At 41.6% G+C, this 17411-nt stretch overlaps 1 protein-coding gene across 1 annotated transcript in view; it reads right to left on the bottom strand.

Annotated features, from left to right (window-relative positions):
* The window catches only part of RRAS2 (RAS related 2), a 45078-nt gene that overhangs the window by 13629 nt on the left and 14038 nt on the right, over positions 1-17411 (bottom strand). The window lies entirely within an intron of this gene.

The raw sequence follows: 17411 nt of genomic DNA on the forward strand, positions 1-17411 counted from the left end.
CAGAATTTCTAGCATTTTCTAGAGACTTCCGGTAACTCCTAGAATTTCCCAGCAGGAATCCCTAGAAACTTTTAGTTTGTAGCAGCTTTTAAGGTCTCTACTAACTGCTCAGTTTCTCTGAACTTTTGGTAGGGTTTAGAAGTTTTCTGGAATTCTCAGAAGTTTCCAGACTTCCTCCCTTGCTCCCAGAGCCAGTAACTCCTAGGAAGTGCCAGGACTTTCCCAGCTGTTTCTAGAATTCTCTAGTAGTTTTGTAACAACTTCTAGCAACAGCTCCATGCACCACAAATGGCATTTAGTTTGTAAGCTGAATAAAATTTAGTGGATCATCCTTGTTCCCAGGATTTCCCTCTTGGTTTTAATGACTTTAGGCACACACACCCTTGAAAAAGACAACTCCTGAAAGCAGAATAAGCCATGAAACACCTGTGTCACCCACTGCCTAAGCACGAGGCTCCACCAGCTACTGCCAGTCTTTATTTATCACACGAACTGCAGAGCAAAGCACATTCTGATTCATCTTTCTAGAGACTGGGTGACCTGGTATTGAATACTGGGGTATCAATACTACCTGAAGACAGCAAGTTTAGATTTCAGAGGATGAATTTTTAGCTTGCGTGCAGCCGTAGCAAAGTTATCTTCCCCCAAAACCAAAGCAGACTGGCGTAACAAATCTTAACTCTGATCAAATTTCTCCCCCTCTTTGCTCAACGCAGCAGGCAGTGGGGGTGTGGGTGGGGATACTGCCCCAACTGTTCAGAATCCAGCACATGGGGCACGTATGCATCCAGATGAATACCACAGTAACTGAAGGAGTACCGCCTGTGTATGTTATTCAGATCTGTAAGCCAGTAAGAATATAGAAATGCTTTAAAGCTATGTATTGGCTCCCAGCAAGCAAAAAAGGACGGGCATTGTTCTTGCATTAAGAAGATATTGCCGAAAATAGGGTGCATCTCCTTATTCATGTCAAAATTAATAGCTCTCACTGAAGCATCTTTCCCATCACACAATTTCAAAGATACCAACAAGACACCACTCCATTTCTCTTAATGTACCGAAGTCAAGTTAACAGATATCATGGGAAGGAAAAGAAGAACAAAAAAAAGAAAAAAAAAGTCATAACTGAAATTACAGCACTAGCTCACTAATCTTCTCCAGACACATCACTGTCAGCGCCAAATACAGTTAACTCTGTTCTTGCAGATGACGTTTTATTAACGTAATTGTATTTGTTCTTGTTCAGTTTCAATTTGGAGTTGCCCACAAGGACTGGCTGCAGTACCTTGTCCTGACTGCATCCAGTTGAACCCCACCATTCGGGCACATCCACACCAGGTTTCTGGTTTAATGGCATGGACACGGGCTCCACAGCAGAGCTCATCAATTGAGCTGCAGCTGCCTTATTGGGAGGAAAACATCGCCACTTGTAACGCACCTTACCAGCTGTGTATACTATATATAACCCATGCTCACACACCACATCCTCACCATCGTGCAGTTGGCCACGAGAAGAGTACGTACAGATTGCTGTTTATCTACTCATTTAAGATTTGGCACAATACTGGAAACCCCCTGGCCCCTACAGCAGAGACACTGAACAGCTCTGTGCATCTCCTTTGCATTTTAGGTAGACATCCGTGAACTGTCCTCTCGGGATACACCTACGCAGTCGTCCCAGTAGCTCTGCATCAATGGCACCACTGTGTAACCAGCCACCCTTAGGTAGCAATGACGTTAGAACAACCACGTTCCTCTCCGAGAAGGATAAAATCCTAGCAGTCTGTCCCACCAGAGACACCTGTGACACATGAGATGCTATAATTCACTTCTTTCTTACGGTGTTTCACCTAAGTCAAGTTGCTCATTTCTGGATAAGAAATGGTTTCTCCATTGTTTTAGAACATTTGCCCAGGCTAAGCAAACTCCCACCTCCAACCCCCACCAACACCAAACAAAAAAAAAGAACCCAAACAAACCAACAGGCATGGGATCATAAACAGAGCACACACACAAGTCCAAGTTTTGCAGCAGCAGAGTACCTATTTGCAGACAGCAGAACATCTCACCACGGAACAAGCCCCCGAAGATGCCGTTCTGACAGCAAATGATCCCTTTAACCTTGCTTCTCTGAAGATTTAAAAAGGAAAAAAACCACAGGCTTCAAAACTGCTCTTGACTTTTCTTTTGCCTGTATCCATGACTCGAAAAGTGTTATCTAGGAGCTTAAGAACAGACTTTGAGGAATTAATTTATTCCTAAACCAGAAATTAGGTCTCAAGTCTTCTGTGGCCTTCAACAAACTTTGAAAGATTCAAGAGAAATTCACTTATTTGAACATACAATTCCTATGCCTCCTCCAGCTTCAACTTTCATTTCTCTGTCCGTCAGAAGTCAGAGTTACTGTCTGACCCTTTACATCTATAGAATAGTAAAGTACGCCAAGTTTTAAATAAAAGGGAGAATTTTAAGTCTAGTTTATTTCACCCTCGTGAATCAGTAGCTGTAGACCACCTAAAGCAGCAGGTTTATAACCAACAAGGGCAATATTTTTCACTAAGGTCAGAAAAAGAAAACAATAATAATCTCAGAGGGATTCTTCATATTTTCGTTATTATCTGTCCAAGGGCCAAGAACTGCAGCATGTTCTGTAATCTCCAGGTCATTTCTGTGATTGCCTCCACCCTTTTTGGTTTGTTATTTTTTTATTTGTGTGGGTTGTTTGTTGTTTTTGGTTTGTTTGGATCTTGCTGTTTTTTAAAAAAAGAAAACTATACACAAAGCAAGACTGTCAGACTAGGTACAGAGACACGGAACACAGTTCCTACCTCAAAGAAGGGAACAAGACTAAGTTACTCTGCTCCACCATTAGCCACATCTCACATTCAGAATGAGCAGATGCCAGAGCTCCCCATCTAACAAGCCTCTTATGAGCAATCACTTCCCTCCCATGGAGCTGCGCTGCCAAATCTGCTGTCACAGCCGCTACAGGAGAGCTTTGCGAGGCAATTAGTGTTGTGGTTTACCTCCAGGCACCGGACTAAACTAATGTGCCTGAAATAGCTGCTGGTTTCGAAGGAGTCTTCCCAAATTGCACTGGGACTATTTGCCACAGGGAGCACATCAACCGCAGCTTGCAGGCCTTATTCAGTCAGCGGTGATTTAGGAAAATTAGATGTAGCAGACGCAGTATTTATCAATCTGAGCAGAAATGGACCTTACTGCTGCTACACAGTCAGCATTTAAAGAATTAGGGGATGGCGGAGCATATCCTGGAGTACTCCGCGAGGCTGTACCTCTACTTCTGAGGGCCATTCTGCAGCAGTGGGAAGGCGCCTACGTGGCCAGCGAGCCCCAGAACATACACCAGCGTCAGTAGCTTTGTAGAGGTCAGGGAGTTTGTGGCAGAACTGCATAGGAAGACCACCAGGAGTACAATTCCAGCAGATGCAAACCACTGCCGACCTACTGGTTTTAAACTGACGCCGTGCCCAGACAAGCTGGAGGAGCACACACACTGTCTACCCCTATCTCTTTTATGAAAGCTGGATGTGGATATGCAAGTTCCAACACTTCAAAGCAGTTCCCCAGCTAAACTACAAAATACTATAAAGCCCCAGCAGGTGTCTGGGGTGCCAGCTGCTACAAAACACACCGGGCCACTCTCTAGGGTGACCCATTACAGACCAGGTTGCCAGATCCACTCTTTAGTAGCAGTTGACTTTCTATGACGAATCGGAGGAGCTAAGCCGCCTTCTGCTGGCTCCATCACAGTTGGCCACTGCCTGCAGGAAATAATTAGAAGAAACTAAATTTCTTCTATGAAGATAATAACTTGAACATGCTCCTGTTACACCACTCCCTTAATCACTAGCAAAATCAAGGCTCTTTCCACCCACCTCCTAGAAGGGAAATAAGAAGCTGAGCCCAGTAGTCTCATCAACCATTCAATTTACCCGAAATATTATGCAACAAGTTTTCTAGGTTTCCTCTTTCTAAGGCTGCTGAGGCAATCAAGTCCAGAGATGGGAAAGCCTGCCAAGGACGTAAGACCTTTTGCAGAGGAAAAAAAACCAAAACCAAACAAAAAACAAAACAAAACAAAAAAACAACAAAAAACCCCATCCCCACACCACCTACATCACTTGCAGGTGGGCAACCCACCACCACAATCCCTTTCTATATCCACACTTGTCATCTTAAAATGTGTTTCAAACACAGTCTCCTGACCTTTGGAGGAGTTTCTACTTGCAGTACTCGGGAACGATGACACTACTATACCGAATACTGCTCTAGCAGTCTTTCTCCATTTAAGGTAATAGTAATCCCTAAATCATCGTTGCAATCACTCAAGTCTTTTGGCAAGGAGAACGTGTGAAAAATCTGCTTTCAGTTTATCATCTTCTCCCTTGGTTATGCTGCCTTTAATACACGCAAGGGAATTCCTCCATTAGCTGGACTCGCTTAAAAGCTCAGGAGTCCCACTCCATAAATTAGTAAAAACCACTACCTAAGTGAAGACATCTTACATGGAGGGGGAGAACCCCTGTGAAGTTTCACAGCTCTTATGCAGCTTTTCTTATTTACTCTTCGTAAGGTCATCAACAGTCCACAAGCTGAAAAACCACTGGATTGCTTTGTTTTGCACCAACATTTAGGTTTTAAAGCAAGAGAGAAGTCAGATGCTACCAGCAGGGAGCTGCTATAAGCTGCAGTCCAGGGGCTGGATGCGTAATGTGCTTGCTTTTATCTTTACACAAAACTTGAAGGGCATGTAACGAAAGGCAGCCCAGCACAGTGAAAGCACACTACTATGAGTAAGTTAAAGGAGTGGTACATGCCAAAATATATTCATCCTTGCTGTGTCTATAATCTCCATTTGTATTTACTAAATATACACTTAATGTTTCAAAGACTCACTAGTTGCTTATTTAAATTTTTTTCCACATGTTTAAATTTTTGGTTTCAACCCAGTGGAGGCAAGGAAATAGAAGAGTTTCCACCCTCCAGCTGAAGTTACAGAGCAGCTCTGGATTTAAATAACATCTACAATTTCAGCATTGCAAATAGCCCCAAAATCCTTCCCAGCTATAATTTGTAAGTTAGAACTTAAAACAAACACGTTGGTGAATGCTGCACACCAAAGCTTCAGCTTTAGACTAGAATATATTCCTAAATACCTGAAATACACGATCCCAAGACACTGATGGAGTATTTCTTTTGGCAGTTTCTCCTTTGACTACCACTAACATTATTGTGTCTTTTCTAGCTTCTTCCTCGTTTCCTCTAGACTTCAGCAATAACACTTGTTTGCTCCTGTCCCACTTGATGGATGTGAAGTCCAATTCAGGACCCGCAGTGGCATGTCTTCACACCATGGCCATAGAACAAGTATCAGCTACAGCCCTATCACACACACCACATTGATCAGACCAGAGTTACTTGATCCAGAAAGAGACAGAAACCTGACCAAGTTATCCCCTAAACACCTTTTTTCATTTGAATTAGTATTTCTGACATTTTTTCCAAGTCATAGACGAAGTCAGTGCCAGAGTTTAAGACCAGAACTACAGTGTCCTGGCCAGTTAGTAGGGCCCTAAGTGAACACCTTTCTACTAGAGGTACTTGGCTACATGGTAAAAGCTTTCTCAGATCACATGTTAAGATCAAAATGACTGCCTGCATAAAGGGGTGTCTAACCTTCACTGCTTCGCCACCAAAATGTTACCACCTCTGCCTTTAGCTCTTCCACCCAAGCAGAGTGACACAGAAGCCAAATCTATACTAACATGACCAGTGTCACATTGTGCCCTCCTCCAGGCTGCAGAGGCGGTTAGAGACTATATCAAGGAGCTTAAATCTACATTTCCATCCCTAGAGGAGCACAAACAGGCTCAGTGTCACCACAGACGTGTTCCTGGAAGGTGGGTGGCAGTAACCTGCCACCTCGCTCAAGCACTACGCTGGCCCCGATCCAGAACCAACCTGCCCAACAGAACTGGTAACTAAGCAAAGCAGCTGCCAGGGCCTCAGCACCTGAGGAGATTAACTGAAGAACCTGCTTTCACATAACAAAGGAGGCTCCTGAAGTAATTTCTTTAGAAATATTTGAGTTGGCTGGCCAGAAAACAAGGAAAACATGCAGGAAAAAACCCCGAACTGGCTTCTGGAAGCAAACTTAAACCCAGACTGCATTCCAGAATAAAGGAACAGACACAGCAAAACATCCAAGTTTAGTATTTTGCAGAGCCCCATCTACTTGGGTCAAAGAAAAAACAAACAAACAAAAAGCACACAACTGATGAGCTAAGTATTTAACAAGCCTGTTAAATACTTAACATATACCTCCCCAAGAGCAGGTGGTTCAGGAGGACCTGATGTTTCCACACAGGTCTAATCGGTTGGTGTTGGGGCAGCAGGAGATGGATGCTGCTGGGGTGGACAACAGGGAATGCCACCTCTGCAAAGGTCTCGGGCACTGCCCAAACCATACCAGGACAACTGCAGAGATAAGGAATAAAACACTGGATCATGCTGCAGAAGGCCAGGTGTATCCTCCTCCAATTATCCCATATTCATACAAATCTTTAAGAGTTACTTTCTTTTACTTATGCAGACAGTAAGAGCACCTGTTTCTTTCTTCCAAAAAATATAAATTAAAATATAGTCAGTGCTTGTAAGCAATCAGTGATGCTTCCCTCAATTTACACTGCTTCCCGCTGTTCTAATGTATACTGCCAGCGTTGTTATGGCTATCCAGGGAAACAGATGTCATTTGTAGCTACTATTACTGCAATTATCCAGTGATGTGAAACACTCGGTATCTGCATGAACAGTGAAAACTGAGACTCAAAGAGAGAGGAGAATTAAACTGAAAAGAGTTATAGTGAAAGAAAGATGTCATGAGCCAAATACAAGCTAAACCCTTTCCAAGTTAATCCACAGGTTCAAAAGTTCTTTCATTTGTTCCTAAGAACTAGCATTACACATAGTACTGATATTTATGATTAAGCACGTGCTTAATCAAATCTTAATGGTTCTGGTGAAGAAAATCGTAACAGGGAACGCAAAGTTCTTGAATAACCCATGGCAGCCTCAGAGCGCATCCGTTAGATTATCAGGCAACGTGTAACCCAAAGACAGAAGAGATACAAATCGAATTCTGAATAATATATGGTAGGATAAAAAACTAAACATCTGTGTTAAGTGTATGTAAGTCTTCCCCTTAGTTTTTTTTATGCAATGTAAGAATTATCAAGAGCTTGTGCTTGGTCTGGAAACACTAAACAAAGGACAAATTAGCCCTATTATACAGCCATATACTCCTCTCTCTCCACTCCCTGCCCTTCCATACACAGGGATCAGCAAACAAGCACATAAGAAAAAGAAAACTTAAGAAATCTGTGTTCAGTGCATAGGCATATTTATTGCATATAGCCAAACATAACACAGATCTGGTTTGTTAGTTTTTGGCCTAATTGCTACCTATAAGGCAGTTTTACCTTCCCCAACCCTGCTTGGGCTGCAGCAGCACAGCAAAACATCTCCTTTCTTTTCTCCTTTGAAGCTGGCACCCAAGGAGCGATTTACAAATCAGCTCAAGCTTACAGGTAGAAAATTGGAGATTTTCTAACTGCTAAACAGATAATTACAAGATTTTCTTGTAGGAAAAACCCACTAAGAATCTGCTCAGAGACATCAGATTCGCTTGGGAAAAAAGAAAGCATCTTTGAAACAACTCAGGCAGCCTCTCAGCACACGTTCAGATCATAGAGGTTTAAAGAATAACTATGACAACTACTTCAGTGAAAAAGATTACATGCCTTTTTGCTAACATCCTGCCAAGCTTAAACATACTGTTAGGGTAACTGTTGTAAAGCGTTAATGCAGCCTCAACACTTGAATTATGTGGTGTTGGTGACAGTGGGGATCGGTTTTTTTAATATATGCATTGAAATGCATGTGATCATCTTTTTAAAGACTATTTTCCTTAAAAAACTGCAGATTGAAACTTTTTAAAAACAGTTTTCACCTTTTAAACTCGAACTGAGTCTGCACTGTGCTTAACATCTTCTTTCAGTCACTAGCTTATAGCTCTCCCCACTGTACATCAACTCAGTATTAGCAGCTCACCAGCCTGGGAACATTTGCCTCCAATTAACAATTCTCATCAATTTCTCCAATCAAACCACACCACACACACTCACAGAGACCTGTTTGAAGCAATACACACATTAAACTTTGGCCTCTCGACAGCTTCCTGGTGATGTAGTTTTCATTACTCAAGATCAGAGAACATAAACTTTCACTGTCTGTTAAGACTTCTTTGCAATGCCCTGAATTAATGCCTTTTAATGCCAGTAAGCGCCTACAAAGATCTTTGAAGGCGGCTATGCAATTTCTCAGGTCGAAACACGTCTGACACTGAAATGCACTCTATACTGCAAGCACGGATGAGGCTTGATTTCATTTAATTTCATTTTTGCTTCACAGTAAATATGTTAAAGAACTACAAGCACACCAAGTACTTAATCTTCCTGATCTTGGCCACTTGCAATTCAAGGAATGTTTAAAATATTTGCTACGTACTATCTTTTAATCCATAAAATTTTATCAAGTTCAGACAGTTTTCAACATAGCAGCTCACACAATCTTTTCAGGATGAACTCGTTTTTTACCTCAAGAATCCCACGATCTCTTTTAAAAACAGCATATCTGATTTTAGGTATGTGTATAACCAGGAAATGGGAATATATAGCTGTAAGTGAAAAGAAAGTAAGGTTACTCCAAAATTCCCCTGGTGAGGCAGAAGTGAAGTTACTGGAATACCTTTTTCTCATACACATGACATCATTAGAACACCTCAAGACATAAGGTGTAATGTAAGAGCTCTCATTTTATAAAGGTAAGTACAGTAACAAGGTAAGACTTAGAATCAATTAAAATAAACCTAAGTAAACTTGAACCTAACTAAAACAACAGACTTCAGATTAGAGGCCGAGGAGACCCACGTTTAGGGCATTTACAGTCTATAAAGAGAGAAGCCAGATCACAAGTCCTTGAGGAACATGATGGAAGAACTGAAATGAAGATTGGAAAAGTTAATTCAATGGCAAAAATAAGCTCTTGAGGAGAGTGCAGGTATTTGCATTAAACCAGAACCCTTAAAATAGGTTCAAATTGCAGAGAAATTGCTTGCTAATTGTACTTTTCAGATTGCCTGGACCAGGTTATGAACATTTAGACCCATACAATTACATTAATGCGGTAAGAAGTTTTTCTAGCCCAAACAAGCCAGCAAAACAAAGCCTCACTTCAGCAACTCTAGTGGATTTTAGTAACTTTAACTCCTACTTCACATTTTAAGTACCTGGAAAATATTCAAACCCTGGGACTCCACAGCAAGCTAAGGCCAGAAGTTTCTGAAGTTAATACCTTTCTTTTTCTGACAGTAGTAAGTAAGGATCTGTCTTAAGTAGTAAAAGCCTCTTCCTAACTTTATTATTACATTTCAGTTGTCTACAGAGCTATGGCCAGTTGTGTAGGTTTGTAGCAGCTTAGAAGCCGATACGGGCTCAGACCACAGTTCAGCAGAAGATCCAGGCAGAAAGCCTGAGGAAGGTTAAGTTCTTCACATTCTTCCTTTTAAAAATATTTGTTTAACACTGAGATACAGCTAGGTTAATTAGTCCTTTAAACCCAGAGCCTACAGTTTTCTAGCATGATTCAAGTTAGGACTAAATATCTGTAGGACAGTATTTCACAATACAATTGAACTACATTAGCAACTTCCTGCTAGTGGAAGAGGAAGGTTTTGTCATCCCCACTCCAGACCTTGTCTGCAGCACGGTCAGGAGACCAGACAGTTCAACTCGCTAACTAAAAGTTTTTAAGAAATCCCCCATCCAAATACTAGCCAACTGCAGCCACCTTTAAACATCCAGATGCTTCAGGAAAGGTCACAGCATATCACTAAAAGACGCCTTTTGCCCCCAGCACGTATATATACACATAATATATGTGCGTGTATTTTTATATATTAAAAAAGTGCCGAACAGAGACTGAAGCAAAAGAGTGAAAGCTTCTAGAAGTTTTCATCATACCACTTGTTCTGTTAGAAAAAAGACACACAGAATCATTAGCACATATGTAATTAAAAGTCAAGATGACCCTCTCAGAGCCAGCAACACACCTCATTTATACTATGAGATCATTGTAGTCATTGATAGCAATACACTAGTTCCTGTCCTATAATTATTTTTTTTTTTTATTACCACAGTTAATCCCATGGAATTTTTGAGCACCAACTTGGACAATATCCAACATGAAAACATTCAGCTTCATTAGCAAAGTCTGGAGTACTTTATTTTTTGAAGATTTATTGACTGATCATTAGAAGCTAATTATTTAGGAAAAAGCTATAAAATAGCACTTATATCTAATAAGAACTACTGTGTCAGAAAATAAGCACAGTTCTAATGGCTTTATTTGCCCAAATTACATATTTATTCAACTCCAACCTTTTGGCCTGAGACTAGACAGTCTAGACTCATTTCGCCAACTACAGACAATTACTATAATCTTTAAGTTTTGGAAGTGCCATAACTAGAAGTGCCAAGGAATGCTCAAATGGAGCTGTGTTATTTAGCCATCTATTTTCATTATCAAGGCTAATTATTACTAGCCTTCCCCCATTCTCCTCATCCAGCTCAGTAAAATACACGAAGTAGTCATCTCTGAGTCATGAAAGTTTTAAATAATGAAAAGAGTTGGTTGCCTACCTATGAAATAATGGCAAAAATCAATTAAAATGAGAACACACTAGGCAACTTTCCCTTAGAAAAGGGTATCCGCACAGCTTGCAGGTGTCAAGCTATCCACAAAAAGCTCATGCTAAAAAAGCTGCAATGGTGCTAGCGTGCTAAATACACACTTCTAACACAGCCAGTTCTTAAGTTTTCCTCACACCACTGCAGACACGGCGTGAAAGCCACACCAAACCAGGCCGATCCACTGCATGCGTGCAAGCCCCACGCCGCGGTCCCACCAGGCGGGTCCCACCCGCCGTGCCCCAACACCAGGTACTTCCGCACATCCCTATCAGCCATCACACTGTATTCTAAGATGAAAACGTGCTTTCCGCCTCCTGGAACCATTTCTCAGAATTTTGTGGCTAAGCACTAAAACCTCAGATAAAGGGAGAATTTGTGCTGGTCAACAAGTGTTTTTTGCACGTGATCTGTACTTTCAGATTCAGCAGCTCCTGGCAGGGCCAGCACAGGGACCACAAAGGAGAACAGAGCACCTGCGTGTCAGTCACCCCCAGGTCCAGCAATAAGCTCCATAGCCTTAATGTCTCCTCTGCAAAGAGACATTTTTCAGAAGATTGGCATTCCAGCATCAGGTTTTAAACCCAGACACATTGAGAGAAGTATTCATAACCTTAGTTTGGGATTTAAAGCCAATTAACAAAAAGCTTAAGACTATTTTTTAACCTTTTCTCTAACCTAAGGTGTCGGGTTAACCTGCCTAATTGTGAGAGAGAAAAGAAGGGAAGGGGGTCTCTTCCGAGGCAGAGCAGGCTGTGTAAACCTTCGCACTCTAGGGACAGTGTGTTCAGATCTTCCCAGCACACAAGCAGTCCCTTTGTTTCGTTCAACTGCTTGGGCACAGCGTTCGACAGATCTGATTCTGACAGAGAGGAAGGAAAAAAGGCCAGACTTGTCAACTTAGCAGAGCAATGTGATAAGTTACTCCGCTCTCGAAGCAAGACAGAGAAATCCTACCCCGTCGCAGCAGATACCCGACACAGACTTCAGTGATGCAGCTGACCTGAAATCCTGATGAGGCATGATGCCTGTCAAAAAGCACAAGTATTTTAAGCAGAGGCTGGTCTCACAGACGTAGACACTGCCGCTTCATAAGTAGTGGTTCAAATTAATACCGCTAGTTTAAAAAACTCCAGGTATCTGTAAGAACAAAAGATTAGAAATCCAATATAGAGAGTTCAAGGAACCTGCAGCATGGACCTGCATAACTGAAACAAATCTTCAGCTTGACAAACCACTTTGAAAAAGGAATACTGAGTATTTTCCATCACAGATACCAGCAGAGTACAATGGTTTTCTTTCCAGACTAATCAGTGCTGGCAGAGAAGTTAAATCTTAATGTCCTTGGAGAATATCTTCATAGTTTCTCTTACAACCACCAGCAGCAGCTTTCAAGACCAAAGGTTATGGCTTTATTACTCCTTCACATCTGACAACAGTGTAATTCAGACTGGTTTTCTCATCAAGCGGTAAGTTGCAGCACAGTGCATGAGGACTGGTTACAATAGGAAATGTAGCATTTGCTTCTGAAAGGTCAGAAATGAAAGCCACGGGCACTGGAACTTTTACATTAGAGACAGTTAGCTTAAGTTCCTAGAAGAAATAAAAGAGGTACTGGAGAAAATATTACTGTAAAGAGAAGAAAAACAAGCAAAAACCCCCAAACCACCAGACACATGGTTGGGAAGGCTCAGAAGTTACTGTTCCATGTTTTGCGTCAGTGTCCCACAAGATAACCCAAACATACTGTCCTGCAGTAGCTCCAGCCCTTAATGTTTTATTTGTCTTCGAGGCCTGTGCACATGCCAGTGCTGCGCTTCCATCCATACCTCAGTGGCACAAAGTTGTTCAGAATCACCACATTCACTTTTAAACCAGCGAATTTGCAGGCTAACACCTGAAGTTTTCATACAACCTAGCATTTTCTGTGCACCTCACCCCCATCCGTACTTGCTTATGCTTAGCTCCAGAGTACCAGACTGGGCAGCGCTGATTTTACCTGAATTATTTTTACAGCACGCACAAGGTCGCCTCCACATCAGAATCACCGGAGGAGCTGGGGGGAGATGCTTTCCAGGCAGAGGATGAATGATGGATGGATGGCCCTCCCTTTCATCCCACGGAGCAAGCGGCTGCCCTCAGGCACAGCCCAGCAGCGCGGCAGCCATGGAGCAGAACCATTCCCAATGGGAACGCTTACTAGGGAGGGCTGACAGAAACAAATTCTTGAGCAGCATTATCCTCCCAATTAAGGAAGGCTTTAAAAGCACAACGTGAACCGACGTTGTTGCAACTTACATATGGGGAAACGCGTACCGACTCAAATTCCAGGAACCAGAAACTATTGAGTGGTTTTACAGTTGCTAATCCTGACATGTGAGCAAGATTTCATAGTGCAGAACTGGTTACAAGCGCTGTCTTGCTAAAATCAGCTTGGTGTCTGATCTACAGGGAAAAGGAAGAGATCCTAAAGCCCCAGTAAGCACAATTCAAATGCTTTTAAGCGCTGCCAGAATTTTCAGCCTCAGCAATTTTAGATTTTAAAGTCAAAAGAGTGTCAAATGGAAACATGCTTATGTTCTCAAATTTTATTAAAAATGCTTTCGCCTTCAGTATTGAGTCTACATATTTAAGCAAGCACCAATTTCCATCTAAAAAAAAGCATATTTAGCAGCAAAACATTTGCTTATACTAAAACCAACCACTGCGTTTCTTCCCTTTCATCTCTGCACCTGCAGGTGTAGTACCACTCTTAGTCAGCATCACCCCAAATCACAGGGCAGGGAAACATGTAGGAAACCCAGAGTTCACTTTTTGCTTGGAATTATCATAGATAGCACGTGGAATAGAGAAAAATAGAGATAAATAGAGATAACCAACATTACTTAACACCTATAGCATTAACAATGTTAGATGAATATTTCACATGACCTTTGAGCTAGAGGCTCTAAGCGGTTAAGTGCTAATCCTGTCTTTTATACTTTTTGAGAATTTATTGTATTAATAGCAAGGACTGTTTCACCTCAGTAAGAAAATAACTACCCCCAAACCAACAGGTGCTGTTATAACCGAGGCCAAAAAAAAAAAAACAAACCCCAACACACATCTCTTGTAAGGCACTATCCTCATCCAATTAACAAAATCCAGCAACACAGTTCAGACAAGCTAAAGATGGAGCATTAGCAGACTTGTTCTCATGTTAAGATCTGCTTCATGCTATACGATGCCACAAACTACAGTTTTATGTGCAAATACCTACTTTCGCATTATGAAAAGCCACATCTATTATGAACCACATCAAGAAACTGCAAGCAAACATTCAGCTGAGGTGCTACCTATTTAAACCCCACACACAGTCAACAAGTGTTTTTACAGTATGGCCATTTATGGTAGCAGTAAAGGAGGCAAATGAGAGGCTGGAGCAGTTTTACACTGAGCAGTATCGTTTCCCATGGTAGAGCTGATTCTAAGTAACAGATGAAAAACATGATTTGCATTAAACACCACATCCACAGACGATCCCTCGTTATTTAGGGAATTCACAGTTTGAGCCAGAAGCATTTGGTAGAGTCACACAGACCTTAGGATCACTGGAAAGCAAGGTCTAGTGTTTTTTTTTCTCTAACATCCTGTTTAGCAGTATGTTAGAGCAGGTTCCGGAATAGTTCTCTACCCACAGTTTGTGAGTGAGGTTTCTCCAAGGGGAAGGAGAGCTTAAAGATGAAATTGAGAGCAAACTCTATAGACAGTCTCATTCAGAAGCACACAAACTGCTAAAAGGAAATAGAGCTTTATTTCTTTGGAGAGCTGGATGTTCAGGAAAAATCTGAGCTCCCCAGTGAAGAGCTTTTCTCAAGGAACCGTGGGCATTGCAATTCATTGTTTGAAGCCAAGTGCTGCAAGTATGAACCTGGCCACACATGCTGCGATAGCACAGCACCGAGACACTCATTCTCCACTCTTGGTTCTGTCACCCAAAGCTTGTAAACACAGCTCTGCTTAAGTAATTGGCTAGCAAATTAATGCTGCAAATAGGGCTTTAACATCAAAATGCCCTTCCTCCAGAACAGCAGCAAACTCTCTCGAGACTATTAAATGAATCTATAGAACTTAAGACCATCGAGAGGATACAAACCCCCATCAGATCTAGAAATGCTCATCCTCCTTTCTGTGTTCTTCCCTCGCTCCTTACCTAACCCTCACATTAAAAACCTCGGGGGAACCATCTTGGTGTTCAGAGACACAAACCTTTCAAAGAGGCTATTTCGAGTATTGCCTTGGCTGGTGTCCCACAGCTTAGCAGACTCCCCCACCCAAAGGTCGTTCCTGTCTGTTGATGGTCTCACTTGTTCTTTCACACCCTCCACTTTAGGGAAATGCCCCTCCCAGCGAGAAGAGGGCAGAAGCAGGCCACGGACAACAGATCTCAGCTCAATGCCATTAAGCAAAATGTTTTGCTCCTCATCCTTCTGCAACACTATAACTTTCTTTGCTTAAACACACCTGAGCCCAGTCTTCTGTTGACATTTCTTATTAAGATGAACACAGCTATATCTTCAGAGCTACCCACATGTATCCACGCAAAACTTCGCGGACAGCTTTTTACCAAATTTCACTTGACTCGATTTAATTATTCTCTCCCTCTCCTGCTATTCCTGTTTTGAATAAAAGTCTTGTATTTTAGCAGGCTTTCAAGTTTCAAATGAGATAAGCTATGCGTGCCACTAAGAATTTAAAGCATTTGTGATTCTCCTACACTGTACTCCTGTTGACCAGTTCATCATCCCATCCTCAAGATTGGCAGGCTTTGGGATTTTTAGGCTCATTAAAGGTGTGAGCTTAAAAACCACGGGTTCAAATTCAGACACTTCAGTTTAGTAACAGCATATAATCAAGATTTGCTCTGGGGGTTTCCAGCAAGGTGATTTCCCTTCTGTCCCCTGTGTGCTCTCATTCTTACAAAGAATTTACATAAATTCTCAAATAAACTTGTTTTCTAAACTCAGGAGCTGCTGTCAGCCTGCACAGAGCAGACAGACCACGTGAGCTACTTCATTTGCATCAGAGCATAGATGCCAACTTCTCTATATAATATTCCTTTACAGACATGAGTTGAGGAGAAAAGCATCACTATGCAGAAGACACAGGGGCACATCATATGAATACAGGTCACGAAAAGCATCAGTAAACATATTATCTAAACCATGTACAAGTATGATCAAAGCGAGGAAGGACAAGGACCGATGAAAAATAACTCGATGATGCTAGTCGTGTTTCTCCACTTAAGACAAGTTGGTCCCAGTACCTGCTGCTATCTCTCTGGGGTTTTACAATTACTAACTTGTACTAAGTCTTAAATGAAGTAAGCTACCTTCTTCAGGACAGATTCTGTGAACAGCCACTGCTGCAAAAACAACTCAGTAATTTATTAATTCCTGAGATAATTTGCCTTTAAAAAAAAAAAGAATTACTTATACCAATATTCTCAGAGAGATAGCAAGCTCAGAAGAGAGGCTACTCTTTTCCAAATCCAACAGACAGCATAGAAAGTATTATATTTCTACACAGGCCAGTAGCAACTTAGCAGGAAAATCCTTTTGATTTATCATCTTAAAGCAACAAATTCAACTTACACTATCAAATGCCATAATTGGCTACACTACATTAGTTTTCAGTCTTTCAACTTGACTGATCCCATAAGATTTTCCAGGAGGGAAGCTGTTATTCCTGAAATGTAACCTTGTTCTTCTCAGATGCCTTGCAGACCCCTTGAAAGCAACCCATTCATTCCCCACCTCATTTCTGGAGGCCATAACCCAAGGGGAGGCTGATGCTACGGTGCGGAAGGCACAGCACCAGAAGAATTAGCGATTCCATGCAGAGTGCAAGAAGAAAGAAGGCAACCCTAGAGTTTCTATGGCATGAATTAGAGCAATTATAAAATCCCCAAACAAAACCATCAGAAACAAAACAAACTCAAAAGTTCTCCTCTCTCCCAGCAAGTTCACATTGAGAGAAACTGAGCAGCTAATAGATACATTACCTGAGCCTGATTCATAACATGTACAGAAGTGAGGAAACACACCAAACTAGCCAAAGTGATTGCATGCCGCCTCCCTCTAGTACTGTAAGAGGTCAGCAGCACTGGAAAAAGTGGCTTTATCGTACATCTACCGGGGAAGACAGCTTAAAACATCTTGTCCTGAAAGAATGAACATACTCCATCACCTAAAAGCACTAATTTTCATGAAGAAAAATCATCTATACAGTAATTTCTAAATTCAAACTGTAATGTGGAACATTCTTCCCTGGTCAGACAGGCACACACAATAAAATACGATTTTAAGTAGAGAACACCATTATTTCATTGCTTTCTTAAGCAAAGAACTTAAGCAAACGCTTTGTTTGAAGGTACAGAGAGGCAGCAGCACAGCGAATGCCATCTTAAAACGTGTGAGTGATGTGCAAAGACCTTTAGTTTGTTTACTTTCAGAAGAAGGTTTTAGAATGCATGGGCTTTGATCAGAGGGGGGTTTTGTTGTGTTTTTGGTTTTTTGTTTTTGTTTTTTTTTTAAAAAAAAA

This window comes from Chroicocephalus ridibundus, chromosome 4 (assembly GCF_963924245.1).
Source record: "Chroicocephalus ridibundus chromosome 4, bChrRid1.1, whole genome shotgun sequence".
NCBI classification, from domain to species: Eukaryota; Metazoa; Chordata; class Aves; order Charadriiformes; family Laridae; genus Chroicocephalus; species Chroicocephalus ridibundus.